This window comes from Lepus europaeus, chromosome 14 (assembly GCF_033115175.1).
Source record: "Lepus europaeus isolate LE1 chromosome 14, mLepTim1.pri, whole genome shotgun sequence".
Lineage (NCBI taxonomy): Eukaryota > Metazoa > Chordata > Mammalia > Lagomorpha > Leporidae > Lepus > Lepus europaeus.
The window spans coordinates 79,968,864-79,984,207 of NC_084840.1; positions in this window are offsets into that span (position 1 = coordinate 79,968,864).

Below are 15,344 nucleotides of genomic sequence, written 5' to 3' on the forward strand. Positions count from 1 at the left end.
GGGAAAATTTAGTTTCATAAAAGTGGAATTACTGTAGCCTCAGGAAAGACTCAAGAAAAAAACTGCAGAGGAAACGCTTCCGGATCTAATGGATGTGACACAGTGGACCTACAGGGAGCCCACCGCATGGAAGCCCCGCCACGAGAGCCAAGCTGCAGAATCTCGCCAGCCCGGGAACCAGAGGTAAGACAAAAGCCTCAGAAACCCGAGACATTGGTGGGGAAAAGCAGAGGCCTCTCTCTCTCCACTTGAGCAAAACAAAGAGCAGGCACCATTTTACATATGTAAAGTGGCAACAAGTACACAAACTCAGTAACTTTGGAACTTTGGTGAAACTTGAGAACACATTGAGGGCTGCATAAACTCTTTGTGTGGCCCCAGGGGTACATCAAACGAATACTGACAGAGGCCAGATTTCAACTACCCTCAATTCCACTCAGCTGTCTGGAATTACTTCCCAAATGATCAAAAAAAAAAAAAAAAAGAGAGAGAGAGAGAGATCCAGCAAGTAGCAAGGGAAAGAACAATCTGGGTGAGTCACTTTGTGCACAGATTAAACCTGAAGAATCAAGCAGAGCTCTCTGGCCACACACATCACAGCCTCTAAAGATCCATCAAAGCAGACAGCCCACAGAGGCATAGTATAACGAGAAAAAAAACCACAGGAAAAAAAAAAACATACATTATCTCCAACATGCCAAATAACGAACGTAGAAGCCGAGGTAACAAGAGCAAGGAAGACACTATGATGCTCCCAAATGAACAAGACACCCCAATGCAAGATTATGAAGATGAAGAGATAGAAGAAATGCAAGAAGCAGATCTCAAAAAATTGATAAGAACATTAAGAAGCTCTCAAAAACAAATTCTTGAACTACAGAAATCCTTAATGGACAAGATAGAAAATCTCTCTCATGAAAATGAAATATTAAGGAGGAATCAAAATGAAATGAAACAACTAGTAGAACATGAAACTGTGATAGTGACAAGAAACCATAATGAAATGAAGAACTCAATAGATCAAATGACAAACACATTAGAGAGCCTTAAAAACAGAACGGGTGAAGCAGAAGAGAGAATATTGGAATTAGAAGACAGAGAACAGGAAAGGAAACAGGCAAACCAAAGAAAAGAAGAAGAAATTAGAAATCTAAAAAATACTGTCAGGAATCTACAGGATACTATTAAAAAACCCAACACTCGGGTTCTAGGAGTTCCTGAAGGCATGGAAAGGGAGAAAGGATTAGAAGGCATTTTTAGTGAGATACTAGCAGAAAATTTCCCAGGTTTGGAGAAGGACAGAGGCATCTTAGTACAGGAAGCTCATAGAACCCCTAATAAATATTACCAAAAGAGATCCTCACCACGACACGTCGTAATCAAACTCACCACAGTGAAACATAAAGAAAAGATCCTAACATGTGCAAGAGAGAAACGCCAGATTACTCTCAGAGGATCTCCAATTAGACTCACAGCTGACTTCTCATCAGAAACCCTACAAGCTAGGAGAGAATGGTGAGTTATAGCCCAGGTACTAAGAGAGAAAAACTGCCAGCCCAGAATATTATATCCTGCAAAGCTCTCATTTGTGAATGAAAGTGAAAGAAAGACCTTTCAGAGCAAACAGAAACTGAAAGAATTTGTTGCCACTCATCCTGCCCTGCAAAAGATGCTTAAAGATGTGTTACACGCAGAAAAACGGAAACACGGTCACCAATATGAAAGAAGGTAAAGGAAGGAAACCTCACAGCAAAAGATCACAGGAATCTCAAACCATATATTAGAAAATATCTTTGGCAAATGACAGGGCAAAGTTACTCCTTCTCAATAGTCACATTGAATGTTAATGGCCTAAACTGTCCAGTTAAAAGACACGAATTGGCTGATTGGGTTAAGGAACAAAACCCATCTTTTTGCTGATTACAAGAAACTCATCTTTCCAACAATGATCCATACAGGCTGAAAGTGAAAGGCTGGAAAAAGATATACCATGCAAACAGAAATGAAAAAAGAGTGGGCGTAGCCATCTTAATATCGGACAACATAAACTTTACCACAAAAACTGTTAGGAGAGACAAAGAGAGGCACTATATAATGATTAAGGGATCCATTCAACAGGAAGATATAACGATTATCAATGTATATGCACCTAATTACAGGGCAGCAGCTTATTTAAAAGACTTGTTAAGGGACTTTAAGGGAGACTTAGACACCAATACAATAGTTCTGGGGCACTTCAATACTCCACTCTCAGAGATAGACAGGACAGAATATCAACAAGGAGACAGTAGCTTTAAATGACACTATAGCCCAAATGGATCTAACAGATATCTACAGAACATTTTATCCTACACAGAAAGCATTTGCCTTCTTCTCAGCAGTACATGGAACCTTCTCTAGGATTGACCACATATTAGGCCATAAAGCAAGTCTCAACAAATTCAAAAGAATTAGAATCATACCATGCAGCTTCTCAGACCATAAAGGAATGAAGTTGGAAATTAGCAACTCGGGAATCCCTAGAGCATGTGCAAACACATGGAGATTGAACAACGTGCTCCTGAATGAACAATGGGTCATAGAAGAGATTAAAAGAGAAATCAAAAATTTTCTGGAAGTAAATGAGGATAACAGCACAACATACCAAAACCTCCGGGATACAACAAAAGCAGTGTAAAGAGGAAAGTTTATATCAATAGGTGCCTACATCAAGAAATTGGAAAGGCAGCAAATAGATGAGCTTTCAGTTCATCTCAAGGATCTAGAAAATCAGCCACAAACCAGACCCAAAGCTAGTAAGAGAAGAGAAATAATTAAAATCAAAGAAGAAATCAACAGGATTGAATCCCAAAAAAAATTACAAAAATCAGCCAAACGAGGAGATGGTTTTTTTGAAAAAATAAACAAAATTGACACCCAAATGGCCCAACTAACTAAAAAAAGAAGAGAAAAACCCAAATCAATAGGATCAGAGATGAAAATGGAAACATAACAACAGACACCACAGAAATAAAAAGAATCATCAGAAATTACTACAAGGACTTGTATGCCAGCAAACAGGGAAATCTATAAGAAATGGGTAGATTCTTGGACACATGCGACCTAACTAAATTGAGCCAGGAAGACATAGAAAACATAAACAGACCCATAACAGAGACAGAAATTGAAACAGTAATAAAAGCCCTCCCAACAAAGAAAAGCCCAGGACCAGATGGATTCACTACTGAGTTCTACCAGACAATTAAAGAAGAACTAACTCCAATTCTCCTCAAACTATTTAGAGCAATAGAAAAAGAGGGAATCCTCCCAAATTCTTTCTATGAAGCCAGCATCCCCTTAATTCCTAAGCCAGAAAAAGATGCAGCATTGAAAGAGAATTACAGACCAATATCCCTGATGAACATAGATGCAAAAATCCTCAATAAAATTCTGGCCAAAAGAATGCAACATCACATTAGAAAGATCATCCACCCAGACCAAGTGGGATTTATCCCTGGTATGCAGGGATGGTTCAATGTTCACAAAATAATCAATGTAATACACTACATTAACAGACTGCAGAAGAAAAACCATATGATGCTCTCAAAAGACACAGAGAAAGCATTTGATAAAATACAACACCCTTTCATGATGAAAACTCTAAGCAAACTGGGTATAGAAGGAACATTCCTCAATACAATCAAAGCAATATATGAAAAACCCACGGCCAACATCCTATTGAATGGGGAAAAGTTGGAAGAATTTCCACTGAGATCTGGTACCAGACAGGGATGCCCATTCTCACCACTGTATTCAATATAGTTCTGGAAGTTTTAACCAGAGCTATTAGGCAAGAAAAAGAAATTAAAGGGATACAAATTGGGAAGGAAGAAGTCAAACTATCCCTCTTTGCAGATGATATGATTCTCTATTTAGGGGACCCAAAGAACTCTACTAAGAGACTACTGGAACTCATCGAAGAGTTTGGCAAAGTAGCAGGATATAAAATCAATGCACAAAAATCAACAGCCTTTGTATACACAGGCAATGCCACGGCTGAGGAAGAACTGCTAAGATCAATCCCATTCACGATAGCTACAAAAACAATCAAATACCTTGGAATAAACTTAACCAAGGACGTTAAAGATCTCTACGATGAAAACTAGAAAACCTTAGAGAAAGAAATAGAAGAGGATACCAAAAAATGGAGAAATCTTCCATGCTCATGGATTGAAAGAATCAATATCATCAAAATGTCTATTCTCCCAAAAGCAATTTATACATTCAATGCAATACCAATCAAGATACCAAAGACCTTCTTCTCAGATCTGGAAAAAATGATGCTGAAATTCATATGGAGACACAGAAGACCTCGAATAGCCAAAGCAATCTTGTACATCAAAAACAAAGCCGGAGGCATCACAATACCAGATTTCAGGACAAACTACAGGGCAGTTGTTATCAAAACAGCATGGTACTGGTACAGAAACAGATGGATAGACCAATGGAACAGAATAGAAACACCAGAAATCAATCCAAACATCTACAGCCAACTTATATTTGATCAAAGATCCAAAACCAATCCCAGGAGTAAGGACAGTCTATTCAATAAATGGTGCTGGGAAAATTGGATTTCCATGTGCAGAATCATGAAGCAAGACCCTTACCTTTCACCTTACACAAAAATTCACTCAACATGGATTAAAGACTTAAATCTATGACCCAAAACCATCAAATTATTAGAGAGCATTGGAGAAACCCTGCAAGATATAGGTACCGGCAAAGACTTCTTGGAAAAGACCCCAGGAGCACAGGCAGTCAAAACCAAAATTAACATTTGGGATTGCATCAAATTGAGAAGTTTCTGTACTTCAAAAGAAACAGTCAGGAAAGTGAAGAGGCAACCGACAGAATGGGAAAAAATATTTGCAAACTATTCTACAGATAAAGGGTTGATAACCAGAATCTACAAAGAAATCAAGAAAATCCACAACAACAAAACAAATAACCCACTTAAGAGATGGGCCAAGAACCTCAATAGACATTTTTCGAAAGAGGAAATCCAAATGGCCAACAGACACATGAAAAAATGTTCAAGATCACTAGCAATCAGTTAAATGCAAATCAAAACCACAATGAGGTTTCACCTCACCCCGGTGAGAATGGCTCACATTCAGAAATCTACCAACAACAGATGCTGGAGAGGATGTGGGGAAAAAGGGATTCTAACCCACTGTAGATGGGAATGCAAACTGGTTAAGCCACTATGGAAGTCAGTCTGGAGATTCCTCAGAAACCTGAACATAACCCTACCATACAACCCAGCCATCCCACTCCTTGGAATTTACCCAAAGGAATTTAATTTGGCAAATAAAAAAGCCATGTGCACATTCATGTTTATTGCAGCTCAATTCACAATAGCTAAGACCTGGAACCAACCCAAATGCCCATCAACAGCAGACTGGATAAAGAAATTATGGGACATGTACTCCATAGAATACTTTGCAGCAGTAAGAAACAATGAAACCCGGTCATTTGCAACAAGATGGAGGAATCTGGAAAACATCATGCTGAGTGAATTAAGTCAGTCCCAAAGAGATAATTATCATTTGTTTTCCCTGATTGGCGACAACTGAGCACCAAAGGGGAAACCTGTTAAGTGAAATGGACACTATAAGAAACAATGACCTGATCAGCTCTTGTCCTGACTGTTGATGTACAATGTAATACTTTATCTTTTTTAGTATTTGTTGTTGCTGTTCTAGTACTAGTGGTTGAACTCTGTAATTAACACACAATTATTCTTAGGTGTTTAAATTTTAACTGAAAAGTGATCCCTGTTAAATGTAAGAGTGGAAAAAGATAGGGAGGAGATGTACAATTTGGGACATGCTCAATCGGACTTGCCCCAAATGATGGAGTTAGAAATGTGCCAGGGGATTCCAATACAATCCTATCAAGGTGGCATGTACCAATGCCATCTCACTAGTCCAAGTGATCAATTTCAGTTCACAATTGATGGCTCTGATAGGTCTAAGAGTCAAAGGGATCACACAAACAAGACAAGTGTCTGCTAATACTAACTGATAGAATCAAAAAGGGAGAGAAAGATTCAACATGGGAAGTGGGATACACAGCAGACTCATAGAATGGCAGGCGTCCTAAACAACACTCTGGCCTCAGAATCAGCCCTTAAGGCATTCGGATCTGGATGAAGAACCCATGAGAGTATTGTAGGCATGGAAAGCCAAGATACCATGGAAAAGAAAAAGAAAGAAGACCTAAATGAAAGATCTCTGCAAGTGAGATCCCAGCGGAAAGAACGGGGCCATCAAAGGAGGTACCTTTCTCTGAAGGGAGGAGAGAACTTCCACTTTGACTATGACCCTATCGGAATAAGACCAAAGTCAGCAAACTCTAAAGGCTTCCATAGCCCTGGCAACTCATGACTAGAGCCTAGGGAGATTACTGACACCATGAACAGGAGTGTCAAATTGTTAAGTCAGCAACAGGATTCACTGTGTACTTACATCCCATGTGGGATCTGTCCTTAATGTGTTGTCTAATGTGCAGTGATGCTATAACAAGTACAGAAACAGTATTTTTACACTTTGTGTTTCTGCGTGGGTACAAACTGATGAGATCTTTACTAATTATATACTGAATCGATCTTCTGTATATAAAGATAATTGGAAATGAAAAAAAAAACCTGGTGTTAAATTGGAAATGGCATAGAAAATTAATTACTTTTTAAAAAAATATTATGTAAGATCTGTCTTTAATGTGCTGTACACTGTTATTTAATGCTATAACTAGTACTCCAACAGTATTTTTTTCATTTTGTGTTGCTATATGAGGGCAAACTGTTGAAATCGTTACCTAATATATACTAAACTGATCTTCTGTATATAAAGAGAACTGAAAATGAATCTTGATGTGAATGGAAGGGGAGAGGGAGTGGGAAAGGGGAGGGTTGTGGGTGGGAGGGAAGTTATGGGAGGGGGGAAGCCGTTGTAACCCATAAGCTGTACTTTGGAAATTTATATTCATTAAATAAAAGTTTAATAAATGAAAAAAAAGAAATATAGAAAAAATAAAATAGGTTGCTATCTAAAATCCAAATTTTTTATTGATTCAGAAAAATCTTAAAATGGAGCTGCAAACCACCCAGTTACTGAATGACATCTTAAAGCAAATAAACCAGAAAAGATTCTAATTAGAAAGACATTTTTGGTTAAAAGGGTGGAACTTTCCATTGAGTTAAGGCTTCCAGATGCACCCAACTTCTCTAATTGTCTATGAACAGCACTGAGATCTATGACGCCATCCTTGACCTGAAAAGTCTTGGTCCAGAAGCTGAGTTTTTTTCTCCACCTTACTAGAACTTTCTCTGGTCAACAGTATCACTGTCTAGTGATGACACAATGTTATAAGCAATAAAAACTTGAATTGTATGCTAAATATTTAGCATACAAAGTGGATCCTCATTTTTAAAAAATATTTATTTATTTGAAAGAGTTACACAGAAAGAAGGAGAGACAGAGAGATCTTCCAAATTCTGTTTCACTCCCCAAGTGGCTGCAATGAAGCCAGGAGCAAACATCTTCAGCTGAATCTCCCAACTAGGAAGCAGGAGCCCAAGCACTCAACTCATCTTCTGCTGCTTTTCCCAAGCCTTTAGCAGGGAGCTGGATCAGAATTGGAGCAGCCAGGTCTAGAAATGGTGCCCTTATGGGATGCTGCTGTCGCAGGCGACAGCTTTACCTGCTAAGCCACAACTCCAGCCCCCACAAATATGATTCTAAAAAATGAGGGTCCATGGCTGGCATTGTATTGCAGCAAGTGCAAGTGTTGGCATTTCATAAGGATACCAATTCATGTCCCAGCTGCTCCAATTCCACTCAGCTCCCTGCTAATGCTCCCAGGAAAGAAGCAGAGGATGACCCACGTCCTTCACACCTGCACCTATGTGGGAGACCTGGAGAAAGCTCTGAGCTCCTGGCTTCAGCCTGGCCTAGCCCTGGACATTTCAGCCATTTGGGGAGTGAACCAGAGGATGCAAAATTCTCTCTCCTCCTCTCTCTGCAACTCTGTTTTTCAATTAATTAAAAATAGAAGTATTTCTTTTTAAAATAATCATATTTGTGAATTTGCCTACCTAGGAAAATGTATTATCCCAAACGAATATTCACTGCAGGTTCTAGGTCATTTGCAGGCATTCAAGGATAAATTTGAAAACAGTGAGAAGATTGAATCACCAACACATATGTCCACAGCTGAGAAGTGGTACTCTGTGTTTTTCTTTCAACACTCATTCTGTCAATAAATATTTTTCCCAAAGCCCACTCAATGCCATGCATATTTCCTCCCTCCCTTCCTTCATTCCTCCTTTCCTTTCTCCCTCCCTCTCTCATCTCTCTCTTCCTCCCTCCCCTTTCCCCCCTGCTCCTCCTCCTCTTTCTCTCCCTCCTCCTCCTTCTCTTCCCACTTCTCCTCCTCTTCTCCCCGCCCCTCTTCCCCTTCACTTTTCCCTTTTCCTCTCTCTCTCCCTACCCCTCCCTCCCTCCCTCACTCTGTTCCTCCCTTTGCTTTTACTTGGGAAACTCCTTGTATAAAATGGCCCCAAACACAGCATTGAGGGGCTGTCTAGTGTTCCTGGGGATAGGAGGTTGTAATTTGCCTTGCAGAGAAAAATCTCTCCTAGATAAGATTCCTTCAGGCATGGGTTGTAGTACTGTTGGCTTTGAGTTTAATGTCAATGAATCATGTTATATATTAAATGGGGTGATTTAAAACTGAAACACACATAAAACAAGGTTAGGTATTGATTATTTGAGGCAAAAATTGTGACCACAGTCTTTCAGGAACATAACCCATCATTTCCTCAAAGAGTGATGGTTTAGGCTAATTCAGTGTTCACAATAAACTTATAGAACATGACTACTGCAAATTAGGGGAATTGACTTTCTTTAATCATCACAACTCATTCAGTTAACCTACTCCTTTCCAATGCTTTCTTTCCTTTTTTGTGCCCATCCATCTGTTCAGGGATGGGAATTTCATCAGGATCAGAGGCAGATGTAACCCTATCTTCACTGACTTTACAGTGAAAACAGACACAACTCACCCATTAGGTGGTTACCCACTTGCTTAAAAGATCCACTATGGAGAAGTTACAGCAAACTCTGGGAGCATAAACATAGAAACCATTTTTCTGAAGACAGGTTTCCATAAAGAAGTGGGAACTGTACTTTGAAAGCAATTAGCTGGATACAGGAAAGAGGAGGAGGCAAAGAGCTCTACTCCTCTTATTTCTTTAAATGTTTAAAGAGATGGAAATACTAACTACTTGATTTAATCTTCACACATTTAATACACATGTTGACATATCATACTGTAACTCATCACCATGTACAATTAAAATAGTAACAAAATGAATAAATTTAAAAGTACAGGTCCATAAGGCAGAAGGAACAATACCTTTATTGTTTGTTAAAGAAATTATTATTTGAGAGGGAGAGGAAGAAGAGGAGAGCATGAGAGAGACAGCACGTGTGCTGCTATTCTCTGGTCCACTCCTCAGATGTCTGCTGCCATGGATGGGGTTTGGCCAGGCTGAAGCTGGGATCTGGGAGGACAATCCAGGTTTCTCATGTGGGTAGCAGAGAACAAAATACTTGAGAAATCACCTGCTCTCTACAAGGGTGCACATTTGAGGAAGCCAGAATCAGGTCCAAAGCTGGCACTCGAAGCTAGGCACTCTGATACAAGATGTGGGCATACCAAGATATGTCTTGACTGCTGGACAAATAACTGGCCCAACAATGCCCTTTTAAAGGTTTTATTAACAGAATACAGTGACGCTTCAGGGTAATGGGTGGCTGATATTTGTCCATATTTAAAGATGAGGGAGAGGCTAACATTGTGGTGCAATTTGTTAACCATTCATTTTCAAAACTGTCATGTCGTATCCAAGTGCTATTTGGAGTCCCAGCTATTCAGCTTTATATCCACCTTCCTGATAATGCACCAAGGAAAACAACAAAAGATGGGCCCATTTGGAAGATGTGGATGGAGCTCCTGGCTCCTGGCTTCAGCCCAGCACTGGCCATTGGGGCAATTCAGGTGGTGAACCAGTAGAAAGAAGCTCTCTCTCTCTCTCTCTCTCTCTCTCTCTCTCTCTCTCTCTCTCTCTCTCTCTCCTTCCCTCCTTCCCTCCCTCCCTCCTCTTTGCCTTTCAAAAGAATAAAAATACCTCCTTCCATTTTTTCAAAAAAGTGATAAGGCAATAAAGATTGGGAAATGAAGCAATTGCTAAAAAAATCATATGTTGGCCTGTGCCACGGCTCACTTGGCTAATCCTCCACCTGCAGCGCCAGCACCCCAGGTTCTAGTCCCTGTTGGGGCTCTGGATTCTGTCCCGGTTGCTCCTCTTCCAGTCCAGCTCTCTGCTGTGGCCCGGGAGTGCAGTGGAGGATGGCCCAAGTGCTTGGGCCCTCCAACTGCATGGGAGACCAGGAGGAAGCACCTGGCTCCCGGCTTCGGATTGGTGCAGCACGCCGGCCGTAGCAGCCATTTGGGGGTGAACCAATTGAAGGAAGACCTTTTCTCTCTGTCTCTCTCTTTCACTAACTCTGCCTGTCCAAAAAAAAAAAACAGTTTAAAAAAATCATATATTCATATTGATTCACTGCTGGCTAGATGTGGCTTTTTGAATGAAACCCCTGGTTATATTAACTTAATTCTCTCATTCTCTGCCATTCCCCATCCATTTCCACTACAACTTTCAACCACAGTGTCTTTTCAGGTGAATATTATTTTCTATTCAAGAGTGGTTTCTTTATCCAAGCCTACCCTGAAGTCTTAATTTTTCTGTTCCAAGAAAACTAGCACCTGACCATCCTCTTAAGCAGATCCACAAAAAAAACAACCATATGCCTTTCAGGCTTAAATGCCCAGGAAACCTCATGAATTAATTGCATTTTGTATCATTAACCTCCAGGTTGGATTAGGTCACCTCGATTATAATGGGTGAAAAAAATGTTCTGTCACACTAAGACAACATTTTCCATTTCCAGTAACATTAACCCCCAATGCCTTGGGACATAAACAGAAATGCCCATCAGTCTGATTGATTTAAAAATCTTTTCACAGCTTTCCTACACACATGCTCACGGATATGCATTTCCATCCTTTGCTTGCATAAAGTTACTTTCAAAAATTGCTGGCTGCTGTGACAAGATTCTATTGCTGGCATTTTTGTTGCTTGTTCATTTGTTTGTTTTGATTTTGCAGATACTTATAAACACGTGCCCACTGATTTTTAACATGTGTGATATCACAAAAACCTAAAATTGTTAAATCATTGTAAATGATTGAGTCTACTTGGCCGACCAGAGTCTGCTACAGTTTGCCATGCAGATAAATTTCCCGCTATGCCTCTGCTATCAAGTCCTTGCTGACAGGCAGTCTCTGTCTTCTGATGGCTCAGCTTATGATTGCTCAACTTTATAATGGGGCAACAGAGACATGCATTCAGAGCTGCACTGCCAATTTTGAATTTTGGTCGTTTCTTGGGGTAGGGATGTATGGTATAACACTTCCTGCTAATCTGAGCAGCAACAACAAGTGGAAGGAAGCCCCCAGTCAGCCCTAGCATCACCAGGAGAATCAGCTGATATTCTACATCATACTGTGTTGCTAAGCTATCACATTCTGTAGGGTAAATATATTAAATTCTTTTTTGACTAATGATGTTTTCCACTTATGATGGCGTTATTGCATCTTTGGTAACCTATGTGAACTTATCAGTTCCTGGTTTGTGACATGCTGATCTTAACTTCAGCTTTGAATGAAATATCCTGACTTACTGACTTACTTCTACTTACTGTTGTATATATGTGCAGAGAGGAACAGCAGTTTTAAAGTAGGACTTTCTATACTTTGTGTTCTCTATGGAAGCTTCATGAGTCATTTTGCTTTGGAACAAATGAAGGCAGTTTCAAAAGTAAACTAAAAATTTTCAGCATAGCTCTGTATCCTAAATCAGTTCAAAGGATGCTATCATCCTAGATTTCCTTCTCCAATTCTTCATAATCGAGTCCAGCCTCCTCTGGTTTTCTTCACACTTTACCTACAGCCTCAAAGTTGTCTTATTTTAGGGTGTTGGTGTTGTAATTACTCTCCTGGTGGAAACAAAAACACGTTTGCTACAATATAGGTCAAAATATTTACTTATACAATGTTACTTGAAAGATACCTGTAAAAATCCTAACCTACTTTCCCTCAGAATTTTTCTGCAAAATTGTGTGAACTGCACCATCATAAAATAAATTTTCAAGCAGTCTCATGTCTGTTTAAAAGATTGGCAAGTTGGGAATTTAGCCTAGCTATTAAAATACCCAATTAAAAAGCCATGCCCATCTCAGAGAACTTGAGTTCCATTCCTTGTTCTTGCTCCTGACTCCAAGTTCCTTCTAATGCAGAGGCTTGGAGGAAGTGTTATTGTTTCCTGGCCACCTGTGTGAGAGACCTGGAATGAGTTCTTGATTCCTGGCTATTGCATATATTTGAGTAGTAAAACAACAGTTAGGATTCTTTCTCTCTCTCTCTCTCTCTCTCTCTCTCTCTCTCTCTCTCTCTCTCTCTCTCCACCCCACCTCTCTGCCTTTCAGATAAATGCTTAAAATAAAATAAAATAAAATATAAAATAAAATAAAATACTGATTGTGGCATATGCTGATCCATTCCCCATCTTGCTCCCCTTGGTGTATCTCAATATTGAGCACCAAAGTGGTTACTCACTTCTCCAGTCTTCCTTGCAGCAAAATGCAATCCTGTGACCCTTATTTGGCCAAGGAAATACATTAACAAACTCATGCTAGATAAGGATCTTTTCTGGAAAAATACTTTCTTTTGCAATAGAAGTAGTAGCCAATGTCACTAATATAGCACAGTCTTTGGGATATGGGACACTGACAGGCATAAGATTACGTAAGTAGGAGGGCAAAAAATAACAATACTAAGAACAACAAATGAGGGGCCAGTGCTGTGGTACAGTGGGTTAACACCCTGGTCTGAAGCTCCCGCATGCCATATGGGCACCAGTTCTAGTCTCGGCTGCTCCTCTTCTGATCCAGCTCTCTGTTATGGCCTGGAAAAACAGAAGATGGCCCAAGTGCTTGAGCCCCTGCACCTGCAAAGGAGGCCTGGAAGAAGCTCCTGGTCCCTGGCTCCTGGCTTCAGATTGGCACAGCTCCAGCCATTGCGGCCATCTGGGGAGTGAACCAGTGGATGGAAGACCTCTCTTTCTCTGTCTCTACCTCTCTCTGTAACTCTGTCATTCAAATAAATAAAAGTAAATCTTTTTTGTTTTTTCTTGACAGGCAGAGTGGACAGTGAGAGAAAGAGAGACAGAGAGAAAGGTCTTCCTTTTTGGTTGGTTCACCCTCCAATGGTGCTGATCTGAAGCCAGGAGCCAGGTGCTTCTCCTGGTCTCCCATACAGGCAGGGCCCAAGCACCTGGGCCATCCTCCACTGCACTCCTGGGCCACAGCAGAGAACTGGACTGGAAGAGGAGCAACCTGGACAGAATCCGGTGCCCCGACAGGCACTAGAACCCGGAGTGCCGGCGCTGCAGGTGGAAGATTAGCCTATGGAGCTGTGGCGCTGGCCAAAAATAAATCTTAAATAAGAAGAACAACAGAATGGAGAGACAGTCACACATTCATAATATTCTGAGTAGTACAAACTTTGAGTACTTTTGTAATGCTAGAATAATTAAATAATTTACTTCCTCGAAAACACACACAGGCATCCACACACACACACTTCCTTGCAGTTGAATACAACTGTAATTGATTCATTGTGGAAAACTCTGTTGGAAGCTGAGAGGTAAGTAAAAAGACTCATGCCTTCTCTGATATTCAGCATGATGCAGCCAAAAAGAAAAAAAAAAAGTACTGGCAAGAAGAACTTGCCTTTCCCATGCCAGTTCTCTCTGCCCCACACAGTATTCAAGCTTAGCTGACATGAAATCTTTCATTTCTAAAATGATCATGCTAATCCCCACTTTGTTGACTTGTTACATAAACTAAAAGAAAGGTTAAACATAGTGGTGGGATCCTTCCCATCCATCCAGAAAGGGTTGTCCCTACATTCCTCTGTGCTTGGCAATCTGGCACAGAATAAAGAATTAGCCCAAAAGTCAGCAACATAAAAGGACTTGCCTGTTATCTCTCCCAGTCTCTGAGGTCCTGACTAGTAATGGCATTTCATCAAAGACTTGACTGGTGAGGACCTGCTTCCAACCCCACTTAGGTGGTTGTTGGCCAAACACAGGTCCTTGATAGCTTTGGCTTAAGTCTTTAGTTTTTTTTTTCTTTTGATTTAAAAAAATTATTTGAAGGACAGAGCTACAGAGAGGTAGAGACAGAGAGAGAAAGTCTTTCATCTGCTGGCTCACTCCCCAATTGGCTGCAAAGGCAGGAGCTGGACCGATCTGAAGCCAGGAGCTAAGAACTTCTTTGGGTCTCCCACGTGGATGCAGGGACCCGAGGACTTGGGCCATCCTTTGCTGCTTTCCCAGGTAGGTTAGCAGGGAGCTAGATTGGAAGTGGAGCAGCCAGGACTCAAATCAGTGCCCATATGGGATGCTAGTGCTGCAGGCCAGGGTTTTAACAAGCTGTACCACAGCATCAGCCCCAGAATTTTGTCTCTTTTCACTTGAATCTCTCCATAAGCTGCCAGAGTGTCCCTAGACAAGGCAGCTGGTTTCCCTTAAAGCAAGTGATGAGAGAGACAGACAGAAAGAGGGGAGAAAGGAATGGAAGAGAGGTAGACAAGGGCGATAGAGAGGGCATCCGAGTTGGAAGCAGCAGTATTTTTATACCTGATGGTCCATAACTCCTGCAATTTACTATTGATCAGACCTGGTACAAGTGTGAGTACCAGGAGGTAGGGCTCATTGAGGACTGCATTAGTCAGCTTTGCACTGCTATAACAAAATAACTGAAGCAAGCTACTTATAAAACAAAGGTAGGCTTATTTAGCTCATGGTTTTGGATTCAAAGGCATGGTGCCCACATTGACTCAGCTCTGGTGAAGACTACATGTGAATGGCAGATGGAGATGACTGGATTGTGAGCAAGCAGTCCTATATGAAGCTAAGAAAGAGAGAGAGAGAGAGAGAGAGAGAGAGAGAGAGAGAGAGAGAATTGGGCCAAACTCAGGCTTCTATAGGAAATCTTCCCAAGCAATCTTCCGAAGGCAATGTCTTAACAATCTGAATACCTCCACCCTCAGTAGATCCCCCATATGAAAGCTCCTACTGCCTTCCAACAGTGACACATCTTTGACACAAGGGG